Source organism: Dipodomys merriami, unplaced genomic scaffold (genome assembly GCF_024711535.1).
Source record: "Dipodomys merriami isolate MVZ:Mamm:240054 unplaced genomic scaffold, mDipMer1.0.p SCAF_43, whole genome shotgun sequence".
NCBI classification, from domain to species: domain Eukaryota; kingdom Metazoa; phylum Chordata; class Mammalia; order Rodentia; family Heteromyidae; genus Dipodomys; species Dipodomys merriami.
In genome coordinates, this window is record NW_027205937.1 from 11,848,734 (window position 1) to 11,863,994 (window position 15,261).

Genomic DNA, 15,261 nt, shown 5'->3' on the forward strand with positions numbered 1-15,261 from the left:
CAGAGCCTGGGCCTAATCTACTTTAAATGCAAGAGGTTAGCCAAAGAACAGCCTACAGTATTCCTGCCTAGGAGTCAGTACAGGTAGTTGAGTGCCTGAAAGAAGCAATGCATTCCTGACATGAGAAGGGGTGAGAGAGACAACAGCCTACAGAGCAAACTGGCAGTCACAACATTTAAAAACTTCTCCTTTGGGGAAACTGACCTCCTGCAAAGTGGCAGTGAAATAACTTTAATTTTCTTATATGAAGGAAGTTGTCATGTCTCACTACATAACTCCCTTGTAATCAAAGAGATGGTCATTCTTTTGTTTCCACCTTATGCCCAGTCTCAGTTTATGTCAGACTTTGCTCAGACTCTATTTCTACCAGAAGGTTCCTGATGAGGAGGAAAGTGTGATCTCTTGGCTTCTGACTGGCCCTTTGGGACCTGAGGCCAGTTTTAGTTTTCAACCTGTTCCTTCTGACAATGGGAAAGCTCATTCTCTTCATTGTGCCCTAGTATCGAATCTCTTCAGAGAAAGTCAAGGAATGACAGATTCTGTCTGAGTGAGTGAGTTTCTCCATTTCCAAAAGGTCAATTAATATCTGATTCTGAGACCCAGGTGAAAGTCCTTTACCAGATCCTCCTAGCTGGAGTGGATGTTAGCTCAGACTCCAAGCCATCCTCATATTTCTCTAGCTCTTTCTCATGAACCAAAAGGTTACAGGATTTTAGTTCAGAAACAAGGAGAAATGAGAGAAGCAGAAGAACCATGGGCAGGGTGAGGAATTTAGAGATTTTAGGTGAAAAAAAGGGCTCAGAAAATCTAGAATCAGGGGGCTGGGAAGGTTGCTCAGTGGTAGAGCGCTTGCCTTGCATGCATGAGGTTCGATTCCTCAGCACCACATAAGCAAAAAGAAAAAAGCTGGAAGTGGTGCTGTGGCTCAAGTGGTAGAGCGCTAGCTTTGAGCTGAAGAGCTGAGGGACAGTGCCCAGGCCAGAGTTCAGGCCCCAGGACCAGACACCACCCCCCCAAAAAAAAAGAAAATCTAGGATCACTCACATCATTAGGGAATCACATCATAAGATTAGGGAATAAATGTAATAAATTACTACCTAAATTATTAACTCCACTACTCTACATTACAAGTGTTCTGTCAAAAGTTAGCTGTCCTAGCTCTATTTTGATCAGGAAAACAAAGTTCTACTGAGTAGCTTTATCCATACCCCAGGTTGTTCTTACTCTCTACTTCTCTGTTACTTTCCTTTGCTGCATTCAATCAATGACACTTGAATGTGTTAGCATCTTCTAATCCATTTGTTATAAAGTAAAACAAATTATGGGGAAACGTTTATCTATGGTACACTTTCTTCTATGGCATATTTATTTGATGTTATTAAGTATTATTTTAATAGTTTCATTGTTAATACTTGAGAAAAATATTTTACTATTAGCAGTAATTAGTTGCACCTTTTTTTTGGTATTTTTCCACGTCTGTGTATTTTTTAAGCTTCTAACATCATCTTTTCCCCCAACTGTTGCCTTCTTAAAATTGCTTCAAATTATAAACTATATATGATGGTCCTCTATGTGTTCATTGATATATTTAAATTTTGATCTAATATCTACATATTATAGGAAATCTTCAACCTATTGTAATTGTTCTGAAAATCAATATGGATGTTCCTCATTAAAGCAAAAACACAATGCCACAAAACTTTGTGAAAGTAGGATTAGGTATATATTCAAAATATTTAGCAATGATACAGTAGAAACATTCACTTCTCATATACCAGAACATGTTTATAGCTATGAATAGCACATTTTCTTCATTCCCTCTTTCTGGTGCATCTAGGTTGATTACACAGCTTGGTTGCTATAGAATATTGATGCCATGAACATGTATGTTCATGTTGATTTATATTCCTTCAATATGTATCGAATTGCAGTAAAGGTCATCAACATATCTGTCTTTTTGGTATTGTGTAAACTTCCATTAAGATATCCCTATGGGTTGCACTAGTTTACAATGCCACAAAACCAAATATAGTTCCTGATTTATTTACCTCTCCAGCAGTTTATTTATTTGAGTGGTGGTAGCTATTCTGGTGTGTAAGATAGGATCTCAGTGACTTTCCTCTTTATTTTCCTTCGTATTTGCTATGTGGATATGAATCTCAAAATTTTCATTTATTTATTAAACACTTACATTTGTACTTCATTCCTGATTAGTGTCTTTCTTTTTCTTTGGTATTTGATCAATTTTTAAGATTTATAACATTTGATTTTTTCCCATTACAAATACTCATTTCAGTTAGTAAAAAGATTTTTTTTTCATTAGAGTGGTGCACAATTAACTAAAAACAACAGATTGTACATTTATATCACTGGATGTTTTGTTTGTATTTACAGCCAGGAAATTGTTTCAATAAAGATGCTGAACTTCTTTCATTGATATACTGAAAGTATAGTATCTCATATTGGCCTAAACTAATCTCAGAATTAACAGTGAGAGCCTGGGCCACCACAGTCTGGGCTAAGTAAAACCACTAACACAGTATAAACTGCATTTAAAGAGAGCAAAGGGCTTCATAAAAGATCGAAGAAAGGCATCACCTTCATGAAGCAAATGTTGAAGTTCACAAGCAGACCTTAGGAATCTGAATATCAAGAAGATCAAAGGATAAAAGTATTTAGAAGGATAACTTTAGAACTCAAAATTGGGGAGGTGGGACAAACAATAGATACCAAAACTCAATGCTGAAGGGAAGGAGAATTTTACCCCAAACTTCAGCTGTGTCTGACTCTCTCACACAACACACACAGACACACACAGACACACACAGACACACAGACACAGACACAGACACAGACACAGACACACACACACACAAACACACACACACACACACACACACCCCTAGTGAGAGATCTTTGCCAAAGCACAGGCATTCTGGACTTAGACACCGAATACTCAGAAACTATCCATTGTGAAGGCCTTTACTGAAAGTACCCATTTTAAGTAGACATTTACTGAAAGTTAGAACTCAGATTCTTGGAAAAACCGTGAAATGTCACAATAAAGTTCTGCCCATAACTCCCCTAGCAATAGCCATCAGCAGATGACAGGAAGTACCTAAAGCTACAGATTATTTTTAATTTTTTAATGTTTTTTTTAACTTTTTTTATTGTGAAAATACTGTACAGAGGAGCTACAGTTACATGGGCAAGATAATGAGTACATTTCTTATCAAGCATTGTAGCCTCCTCCTTTGTTTCCCCCTCCCATCCCTTCCCATTGTCCCCGTACCCCCCCATCGAATCCTCCTCCCCCCTTCCCCTCTCCAAAGTTGTAAAGTTCGTTTTTCTCCATAAGAACTTGTACATCTCATTGTTGCAATGGGTCCACCTGTATCCCTATTTAAACGATTTGTTTTTTTCCCCTTCTCCTCCACAAATTATTGCTTATTGCTTAGCCTGCACTCGCTAGCCAATAAGACTGTTATAAGATTACCCAGTTAACAGAAGGGTCGGGGATCTCAACTCTGACCCACTGCAATGGTGACAGTTGTGAGTCCAGGCTCGACCTTGCAATAAATGACTCTAATGTGGTCACATGAGAACTGGCTCCATGGTGGTCTTTGGGGATCCTTATCTAAGCACAAGGCTAGTGTACACAGAGAACCCCAGGGGCAGCTGTATCTGGAACAATGAAGCTTTTTTCCTCTTCTTTTCAGATAATCAATCATGATGTTGCAGTTGGCTCCACAGTTGCTCCACACCTGAGCAGGAGGAAGGAAAGGATGCCTTAGACTGCAGGACGGCCTTGTGTACCCCTGGATTTGTAAGAATGCAGTTTGTGGTCCTCTAGGCAGGGGTGGCCAAGCTGAAATGGTGGTAAACTTTGCCTGAAGGGTGGCACTCTGTGAGCCCTGCATGCATGGTGAAGCAGCCTGGAAAGCCCTGTGAACATCTCCGGGATGGCTTCTCAGTGGATTGGAGAAATTGACTCCTGTAGTTGCACATGGCATGAGGCAGTTGGAGAGCAGGAATCCAGAAGATGGGAGAGGCACAGAAGCAAATGCACCTCTCCATTGAGACTCGTCGGTCATTCTAAGGAGGTTCACAACCCACACGTGGCGGCCACTGCACAGGTCCTCAGAGGCCCTACTTGTCTGGAGAGCAGTTCCTGGTCCTGATCCAGAGCTGGAACTTCCCAAGTGGCCCTGAGCTTGGCTGGGCTGGAGCGGAGTCTACTAGCCATGCTTCCTCTGCCCTGCTGAGTATAGCCTCCTAGCAGCTGCCCAGCCTACAGCACCCACAATAGGCCACCTCCTTGGGGCAGGCTGAAGCTGTGCTGACAATTCTTGCCTGGTGCCTGCTTCAAGGCAAGAGACAGGCCTAGCCCACAGCAGAGCTGGCCCTCACTTCCAAGGGCATCGAGAGAGGCATGACAACCACAGGCCCTCACTGCCCCTAGAGGTTACCTATAAGTCCCTGCCTTTGTTCTTGAAATTCTTCAGCCATTGGTTGTCTCATTTTTCATTATCAGTTTGGGTGGGACTCGAGACTTCTTCTTCTCCTCACCAAGCTAACATGCCCTAGCAAAGCCACCCAACTACCAATCTACCATATATTATGTGATTTTTTTGGTTCTCTTCTATTTTCTTCCTCCATGGTATAACTCGTTTCCACTGTATTTGAGGTCTGTGAACTCCAACTTGCATATACAAATTTCTAATGTGGGGAGGGGAAGGGAAATTAAATGCTGAAAGAAGTACACAGTAGGACCCATTGTTACAATGAGATGAACAAGACACTATGTTGAAAATGAACTTTACTAGTTGGAAATGAAAGGTGAGAGTTGGTGCGGTGGGGAGAAAAGGGATGGCAGGGAAAAACAAAAGAGGAGGTAACAATGTTCGTTAGATAATGTACTCACTAACTTACTTATGTAACTCTAATCCCTCTGTCTACCATTTTAACAATTAAAAAAAACATGAAAAAAATTATCCTGGAGTACATTAAGTTCAAATTTCCTAAATGCTCTGTAAATTAAGACCAATTTTAAATGGGAAGTAGGTTCTCAGAAACATTTTTTTGTCAGTGTTTGTGTTGTGCATTATTACCCAAGTGTACATAAATTAACAGAAGGAGAAACAATAGGGATAGGAGAAAGAGAAGTTCTGTGTTTAAGTATAATGGTTCAATAAACTATAGAAGACTCTGCAAATAAGACACTTTGAAACAATAAAGCCAAGGCCAGTATTTAGACCTATGGGAGTGACATAGAGAAAGCATTACTCCTAAATGGAACATGAAGGATGAGGCCACTCTCTTTCTTCTACTAGCTCTAAATCATGGTAGCTAATCATGTAAATTTGTAAAAACTAGAATGCAAGAATAATTCTGGTTCCAAGCAAGTCATATATAAGACCATGGACTTAACTGGGGGAAAAAATGCCATGTTGAGAGAGCAGAAATTATTCTAGCAATGAACTGGTGGCTAAGATCATATTTCTTTTTATTTCTTTTTATTTTTCTTTTCTTTTTCTTTTGATGGTAGTGGGGCTTGAACTCCATGCCTGGGCACTGTCCCTCTACTCTTCAGCTCAAAGCTTGTGCTCTACCTCTTTAGCCACAGCACCACTTCCAGTTTTGTGGTGGTTAATTAAAGATAAGTGCCTCAGAAACTTTCCTATTCATGCTGGATTTGAACTGCAATCCTCAGATCTCAGCCTCCTGATTAGCTAGGATTACAGGTGTGAGCCACTGGCACCCTGCTTAGGATCACATGTAATTCACTTGCAATATATTATCTCCTTTTATTGTACATATTTTAGTGCTGTGGAAGTGAATTGTACCTTCATAGGTTTTCAAAGCCTAATTTTCACAAACTTGCATTTCTTCAAATAGAAATGCTATAAATTTTAGAACAGACATTAAAATAGATATAAAATTCACTTACAGGAATTTGTCCAGCGTACATCCTCTATAGTGTGTCTTTTCAAAATTTGATTTTTGGGGATTTTTTCCAGGGTCTCACACATATTTTCAAGTGCACTGTCAATGAACTACAATTCCCTTTCGAAATACGGTTTTTACTTCTCTTTAATGCATTCATAGAAGTGTAATGAATATACAATTCTTTTTTACCTTTACGACTTGAAATCTTGCTTGCTAAAATGATTGCAGTATTATAAAAATCTATCATTATGAGGAGTTTATCAATTTCTCCACAAATGTATTACTTTATTTTGTGTCATCTTTTTATGTTAGGGTCATACTAGTGAGTTTTCTTTGTCTTTTTTCTTAGATACTAAAGAGTAACTTATTTCATATGCTCCTCCTATTGACTATTAATTTACACATGTTCTTTAAAGAAATATCCTATTCAGGAAAAATTATATGGAATTGGAAGATATAAAAATACTTAAGATTCAGAATCATTGTAGCATTCACATTGTAGCATTAACAAATATGTTCCCTCTATCTGTTGGATATGTTTCATTTCGGGTATAGTGTCCTTTGAATTATGAGTATAGTGTCCTTTGAATTATGAAATGCTATCACTTGATATAATCCAGTATATTCTTGCCTTTCTTTAGCCACTAATGATTTCCATTAGAAACCTTTACTGATAAAATATCATGAATTTTTACGTTTATCTCTTATAGGTTTTTACATCTCACATTTAGTTTGATAATCTTTTTTTATTATAAATTTTTGTATAAGGATTGAGTTAGGCCAGGCACCTGTAGGTCACTCTGGTAATCCTAGCTAGGCAGGAGTCTGAGATCTAAAGACCACGGTTTAAAGCCAGCCTGGGCAGGAAAGTCCATGAGACTCTTATCTCTAATAAACCAATAGAAATCCAGAAATGGTGCAGTGGCTCAAGTGGTAGGGTGCTCACATTGAGCTGAAGAGCACAAGGACAGTGCCTGAGCCCAGAGTTTCAGCCCCATGAGTGACAAAAAAACAAAACAAAACAAAAGAAACAAAAAAAAAAAGGATTGATGTAGTAGTCTAAGATCATCCTGTAAATCCCGAAAGAAAATCGTGCCAATACACCCATTTAAGATTGTATTTTTATTTCATAAAGTCATAGGATAGTTTTCAAAATCTATTGACCATACAACTGAGAAATTATTTTTAACAAATCTGTTACATTCTTCTATGTGTCTGCTCTTGTAGTAGAACTATGTTGTCTTCACTACTAAACATGATAAAAAGATTCAAAGCTAGTATGAAGGGTGAAGCTACATCATTTTACAAGATTGTACTGACTGACCTGTATTCCTTGAATTTACATAGGAGTTTATTGAACAGGTGAACCAATATTCTACGGAGATATCTAGATGTTTGATAGTCACTCATATTTTGTACCTTCAAAAAACACAAGACCCCAGATATTATATATAGAAAAATGTCTTCAGAGAATACTTGAAACAACTAAAATTAACTGAGGAATTAGTTAAGATTTAGATAACACTGTAGCATAACAAAGCTGAATGATAACAACTTGAGCTGTACAACAGAGGAAAGTGAGAGGAGAAAGAATGATGGACCACATAGGAGCTATATGTGATTGCTATTGTGTTTCAAAAACCAGAAAGACTTCAGAGAAGAGAAGGAGAAAAATAAAGTGTCCTGAGGGAAGTTTCTTTTTAATCCATCTAATAGCTTGTACTAAAATCAATGGAAATGGGAAAAATTAAAATAGAAATTAAAGCATTGTATATACATGTTGTAATAGGAATATGATAATTTTCAAAGAAATAAGAGAGAGAATAGTTAAATTCTAAAGGGAAAAGGAATGAAGAGAGAAAAGAAGCAAAGTAAAACCTTTATCAATAACAAACACAAGAGTTTGGAAGTGGAATTATTCTAAATTACAATAAAAATTGCTAGCGTGGATAGAATATGGATGACATGTTATCATATATAATTTTGAAAAAGCATACTAGGAATGAAAGTCATGGTTTAAAACACTATTTGGATTATAACTAGACAGTATAGCTCAGTGGTAAACCATTGGCTTCGCATATGTGAAGCAATTGTGTGAACTCCCAAGCATTACAAAGTACACACACACACACACACACACACACACAAACCACATAAAAACACACACACACACCACATACACACATTTGCAATATTGATATTATCATATTAAACGGAGGAAATTATCACAAACAGTAAAAGTATGTTAATATATGAAATAATAATATTGCTCATAGTATTTAAAAGTTTAGTAGAAAGAAAATAGTCACAATATACTTGGATTTTAATAGATTAAGTAAATTGAAAATTAATAGAAGACATGAGAACTTTTGCAAATAAGTTTTAAATAATAAAAATTTTGAAACATGTGTCCTTTTATTTTAACAAATGATTGATATTACTGGTGTTTTAACTCAAGATTTAGAATATGATAGCGAGGTGCTGTATATAACGCTAAGGATGGCTATGTCCATAATCATTTCACTCTGAATAGTTTTATACTAAGGTCTCATAGTTTCCCAGTCCCTCCCGAATTACAAACTCTATTTACACTTCCCACCATAGCTAGAAAATGGATGTCACAAATCACCATGCCGAGCTCAAAGTTTTTTTTTTTTAATTCAAGTAAAAGTACTTCCAAAAAGTGACCAAGTAATGAAGCCTTTCTTAGTAAAGTATGTGCTTCATGAAAATACTGTAAGTATTTGTTACCTGGACAAATATTTTTATACTATAAGAAAATAAATGTATTTAGATTCACTAACCATATAAAATTAAGAAATTAATTTTTAAATAGCCACATGTTAAATATTATAAAAGCAAAATATATGTGTCTGAATAATTTACATGTGTAAAAATCATGCAAAATTAAATTAACTGATCCTAAACTTTGAAAAAAGAATTACTCTAAAGAAACAAAAGTAAACATTTAAGCTCAAAATTTGAAATTTAGAAAATAAAATGAAGTAGGGGCTGGGAACGTAGCTCAGTTGTAGAGCACTTGCCTTGCAAGCATGAGGCCCTGGGTTCGATTCCTCAGCACCACAAAAGCAAAAAGAAAAAGCCGGAAGTGGCGCTGGGGCTCAAGTGGCTCAAGCGCTAGCCTTGAGCTGAAGAGCTGAGGGACAGGGCTCAGGTCCAGACTTCAGGCCCCACAACCGAACCCCCCCCCCCAAAAAAAGAAAAGAAAATGAAGTATACTCTTTAGTTGACTTATTTAAGTGTAAACGCTCTGTATATCAATTTTATAATAAAAAATGCTTGAACAAAAAAAGCAAAAGTACCCATTGAACAATGGCAACAGCAAAAGCATCAATAGTTCTTGTTTTGAGTGTACAAAAATATCGTTGGAATATATAACAATGTTCCTTCCCGAAGAAATGTACTCATTACCTCATTTATGTAACTGTAACACCTGTGTACATTACCATTACAATAAAAATAATTTGAAATTAAAAATAAACCAAATAATATACCAATTAAGAATTCTTAGAAGCCATTGGTTAAAAACATTGTAAAAAACTCCCCTAAATATCCAAGGAATATACTTTGATGATACTATTTAAATGCTTCAACTTCAGCAGAAAAGCAAAAAGTTTAAAAACTGTTACAAAGTAAAGTAATAAATTAGAATATATTACTATTAATAATAATCATATGACGAATTTATAGTGGTAGTCAAATATGTAAGAAATGAGGAACTTGCCATTCATTTGCACTTAATAAGTGAGAAAGAATTTTCTAGGTATTTTTAAATTGTCATAAGTTTAATGAAGAAATTATTCTGTCACATCATATGATAATCAGACAAAGCTGATATTAGAACAAAGAACAGATTTATTAAGGTTTTGGATGTTAATGTATATACTTATTTTGGTTGTGGAAAATGTGGCGATTTCAAATTGGGGTATATTGTTCTTGCAGGCCGGCATCATACCTGTGGTTAATTTTAGGATAGTGGTTCCCTTTCCACAAGAACATGCACCTGCTCTGTCCTTTTAGCCTTCCCATCATCAATGGCATCAGAGTTGCACACCAACTTTTCTAGCTTGCTACCTTGCCTGGCCTGGATCCTCAGTCCTTCCAATCTTAGTTTCTAGATAGTGCAGGATGGTGGAAATGATCCAATTCACCCAGCTATAGATTGAGAAATAAGTCCACTAAATTTTGGCCTGGGTTCTGTCCTCAAGCCTCCTAAGTAGTTAAGAGTACACATGTGATACCCTGGTGCCAAGCAGTAAGAATATTTTTAAAGCAAGTAGACAAATATATATATATATATATATATATATATATATATATATATATATATATATATATGACTTAGGCTTGTGAATACCTCAGGAAAATAATAAAAGAGCAGTGAAGCACAGAGGATAGGTAGAATTTTAACTAGCTACTCAGAGGCTGAATAAGCTTCGCTAGCTACTCGGGAGTCTGAGATCTGAAGACCACTGTTCAATCATGAAAATACAAGCGATTATCTAAAAAAAAAAAAAACACAAAAGGATTGTAGCAGTGGCTGAAGTAGTAGACCACTATCCTTGGGCACAGAAGGTGAGGAATAGTTCCCAGGGACTATCAAGCCTCAAGAATGATGAATGCATGCATGAGCATATGCACATGTTCGTGTGCATACTCGTACATGCATGCACACATATACAAACATAAATGAATATTTCAATGTGAAGTTATTTTTTTTTACCTTGCTGTACTTTATTTCCCTGTATTAGTTCACAAATTAACAAAATCAGCTAAGGACCTATTTACATAAAATTCATCATGTTTCTCTAAAATCTATTCTCTTTTTGGAAGCCTGCTTTTATTTGTCCCAAAAGTAAATTATTCAGGAAGTCATTCATCACTCTCAAGTCTATAGTATTAGATGATTGTTTAGGTTCCTCCTAGCAATATGATTTTTCTTTTGAAATCCTGCTTCAAGCTATATATTTCTTTCACTAGAAGAGAAACCTCTGTCAAACAATTAATAATAGCTTATTCTCCTCCTGGCATTCATCTGTAGTTTTATTTTCTTCATATATTTCATGATCTCTCTGTGTATGCCAAAGTCTGCGCTTAGCATGAGTATACCATTCATAGATACTGAAATTGCTTTGGAATAAATAATGTTCCCCCTGACTATCTTGAAAAAGAAGAATTGGTTTCTTAGCACTTTAAGTAAGAACTTGAGGGAAAGAAACAAAAGGATAAGTGAGGAACAACTCAACACATAGATTCAAATGAAACAAAACAACCCAAGACAACAAAAATTAATTCAGTACTCAAGAACCTGCAGGAAATGAAAGATTTTAAAAAAATCAGCTATGACAAGCTTATGAAATTCGTGACTACATGGGAGTGCACTGTTGGGAGGATAGTGGCTAAAGCCCAGACTGAACAGAAAGTTCTGTACACAATGCAATGCACCTGTTATTCTAAATTCCAGGAAGAATAACATCAAGTGCACTGAGACCAAGTTCATACACAAGTAGGAAGCTAGTTTCTAGCTGAAAAATAATCAGGATAACTTAGGGCTGGGGGCATGACAAAGTGGTAAGAACATCCATTTAAGGGGCACAAAACACTCAATCAAATTCTAGTATTAGGGGTAAAAAAGCTATGATTTAAATAATTAGAACAATTGTAATACTTGAGTATTTGAGTGGAGAAAAATCCATTAGTGAGATAGAATGAACCCACGTTCCAATGCTACTTTAGTGATAATATTTAGTGGTACTTGAGACAAAACAGAGTTACCTTGCAAATGAGCATGGATGTACATTTGGGTGATGGAAATACTCTACTTACAGAGGTGTAAATTAGACTTTTTTGGGTAGATTGTAGTTCTTGAACTAAGAGCCTGGGTGATGTCCTTGAGCTTTTTCTCTCAAGGTTACTACTCTAATACTTTGAGCCACAGTTCCAATTCTGATTTTCTGTTGGTTGTTTGGAGATAAGAGGCTCATGGACTTTCCTGCCCAGGATGGCTTCAAACCATGATCGTCAGATCTTATCCTCCTGAGTAACCAGGATTCCAGGCATGAGCCGTCGACATTTTTAATAATTCAGTAAATTGTATAGTTACAGAAGTTATAAATTATCATTGTAACTTGTGTAATATATGTGTATGTATAGATCAATGCATACAGTTAGAAATATATTGATATATTTTTGCATCTACAGTAGATTTATGAAATCATCCTTCATTATAAAATAAAATGGAAGCTTTAGTGTGCTCTTGTTTGTAAACATTTGGGTAAATGCCCAAAAGTGGGATTGCTGGATCATAGGGGAGTTCTATGTGAAGTCTTTTGAGGAACCTCCATACTGCTTTCCAAAGTGGTTGAACAAGTTTACATTCCCACCAACAATGAAGTAACGTTCCTTTCTGTCCACATCTCCTCCAGCATCTGTTGTTGTTAGAGTTCTTGATTTTTGCCGTTTTAACTGGAGTGAGGTGATATCTCAATGTTGTTTTGATTTGCATTTCTTTTATGGCTAGGGATGTTGAACATTTCTTCAGGTGTCTATTGGCCATCCTTCTTTCATCTTCAGAGAAGTTTCTCTTTAAATCTTTAGCCCACTTATTTATTGGGCAGTTGTTTCTTTGAGGATTTGTTATTGGGGGTTTAATTTTTTGAGTTCCAAGTATATTTTAGATATGAGACCCTTGTCCGTTGTATGGCTAGTAAAGATCTTCTCCCAATCCGTGGGCTTTCTGTTGATCTTGCTAGCTATGTCATTTGCCCTGCAGAAGCTCTGCAACTTTATGCAATCCCATTTGTCCAACCTTTCTTTGATTTGTTGTGTTTCCGGGTCTCTATTCAGAAAATTTCAGCCTGAGCCAAGGAGACCTAGGGTTTCTCCTATTCCATTCTGTAATGTTTTCAGAGTGTCTGCTTTGAGTTCAAGGTCTTTGATCCATTTGGAGTTGATTCTGGTGCAGGGTGATATATAAGGATCTAGCGTTAGGTTTCTACATGTAGTTAACCAATTTTGCCAGCACCATTTACTGAAGAGGTTGTCTTTCTTCCATTCTATTGTTTTAGCTCCCTTATCGAAGATTAGATGGCTATAGGTTTGTAGGTTCATTTCTGGGTTTTCAATTCTATTCCATTGGTCCTGAGGTAACACTATAGCTACCAGCACAACTATGTTTATTGCAACATTATTTACCATAGCTAAGATATGGAACCAACCCAGAAGACCCTCAGTAGATGAATGGATCAAGAAAATGTGGTATATATACACAATGGCATTCTATACCTCCATCAGAAAGAATGACATTGCCCCATTTGTTAGGAAATGGAAAAACTTGGAAAAAATTATATTAAGTGAAGGAAGCCAGGCCCAAAGAAACATAGGTCCCATGGTTTCCCTTATTTGTAATATCTAGTATATGTATGAGTCCAGCGGAAAAGGTCAGATAATGTGATGTCAGGAAAATGAACCCTTAGATGTGTATTTTAATGTTTTTTTCTTTCATGCATGTGTTTCTAACGCATTTATAAGATTATCTCTTTGTTGCTTTGTATGTCCCTCCCCCACAGTATAACCCCTGCTTTCACTATATTTGATGTCAGTATAACTTTTGGAGGAGATGGGGAAAAACCAGTAGTTTAAGGATAGAGGTGGACCTGTTGCAACAATGAGAAGTACAAGTTGTCATGTCCAAAACGAGCTTTACAACGTCGGGGGGGGGGCAGGGGGGGAAAGGAGGAGGATTAGGATGGGGGGGAGGGGGGAGGCTGGGAAAGGATGTGAAGGGTAAACAAAGGAGGAGGCTGCAATGCTTGGTAAGAAATGTACGCATTATCCTGCCCATGTAATTGTAACTCCTCTGTACAGTATGTTCACAAATAAAATAAAATTAAATTAAAAAAAATAAAATTAAAATGGAAACACTTTTAATAAGGAGCAAAACAAAGGGAATTGTTACACGTTACTACTTGTTGAATGGAAGGTGAATTGTGAGAATCAGTTTGGGAAAACCATCTCTACTTTAACAAAATGGATAATTGCTATTAATTTCAATCAACTTTGGTGGGGGGGAGTATTGGATGAGGGGGCGAGGGGAGGCTGGGAATGGATGTGAAGGGTAAACAAAGGAGGAGGCTGCAATGCTTGATAAGAAATGTACTCATTATCTTGCCCATGTAATTGTAACTCCTCTGTACAGTATGTTCACAAAAAATAACATAAAATAAAAAAGAAATAAAAAAGAAAAAAAAGTGTAGGGAAAAGTTATATAAAGATCCATTACACTTAAATCATGATTTATTGAATGGAAATTCCCTTGTACAACTAGTTAAGATAATAAAAATATAATTAAAAACAATGGAGACATCTGATCTTAAACTGTGTTCTCTTAAACCATGAGTCAATAAAATAGTTTCCTTCTCAGAAATTTTCTTTGCAGGTATTTTCCTCATAGTGACAGAAAAATGATCAAGGCAATGAATATCAATACATGACATTGCACATCAAAAAGAGACACAATAAAAATCACAGTAAAAATGTTAGAATTCACCACATGATAAAATAACAGTTAGAATGTGCCAAATGCTAATTGATTATTTTTCCAAGTACTTTACCTATGGTATCTAATTTAATCCTCAGAATAATTTCATAAAGTGGAACTACTTACATTTTTAATTCTCAGATGATGATATTGAAGTCTTCAGAGTTGTAATTACTAGTACAATATTGCACACATGGTAAGTGTTAGCCTGAGGTCCATCTCTGACTGTATCAATTAACCTCATTCTATTTTATGACTAAAATTCTAGGAAAAATTCCCAGAATTATTGTGTACACTCATAATATTTCAGTTTATCTTTGTTAGAAAATAGAGAACTGTAATATGAAAACTCGAAGTTCAGAATCAATGCATACCTCCCTGGTGAAAGGAACTGCTAAAGTATAACATTCTTGATTTCTAGGTCAAAATAGCAGAAATCATATTCTATCCCTTCACTCAACACTGCACTGCCTGGGGAGCCTAACTCTGTTTAACACTGTCTTACTGAAAGTATGACCTCCCCAATTCCTGATGGAAACAGACTGCAGGTCTTATGGACCAATCATTTCCACAATGTAGCTCAACAAAATTGTTTACCATTAGAAGTATTTTGATTGCTATTTATACCCAACATTTTGAGACAAAGGTACTACTTTAAAATGCTATTAAAGCAACACTGATATAAAAATCACCTTTGACCCCAGATAAATAATTTACCTTTCATGTAACCAAAAATGCAGTCTGACCTATTA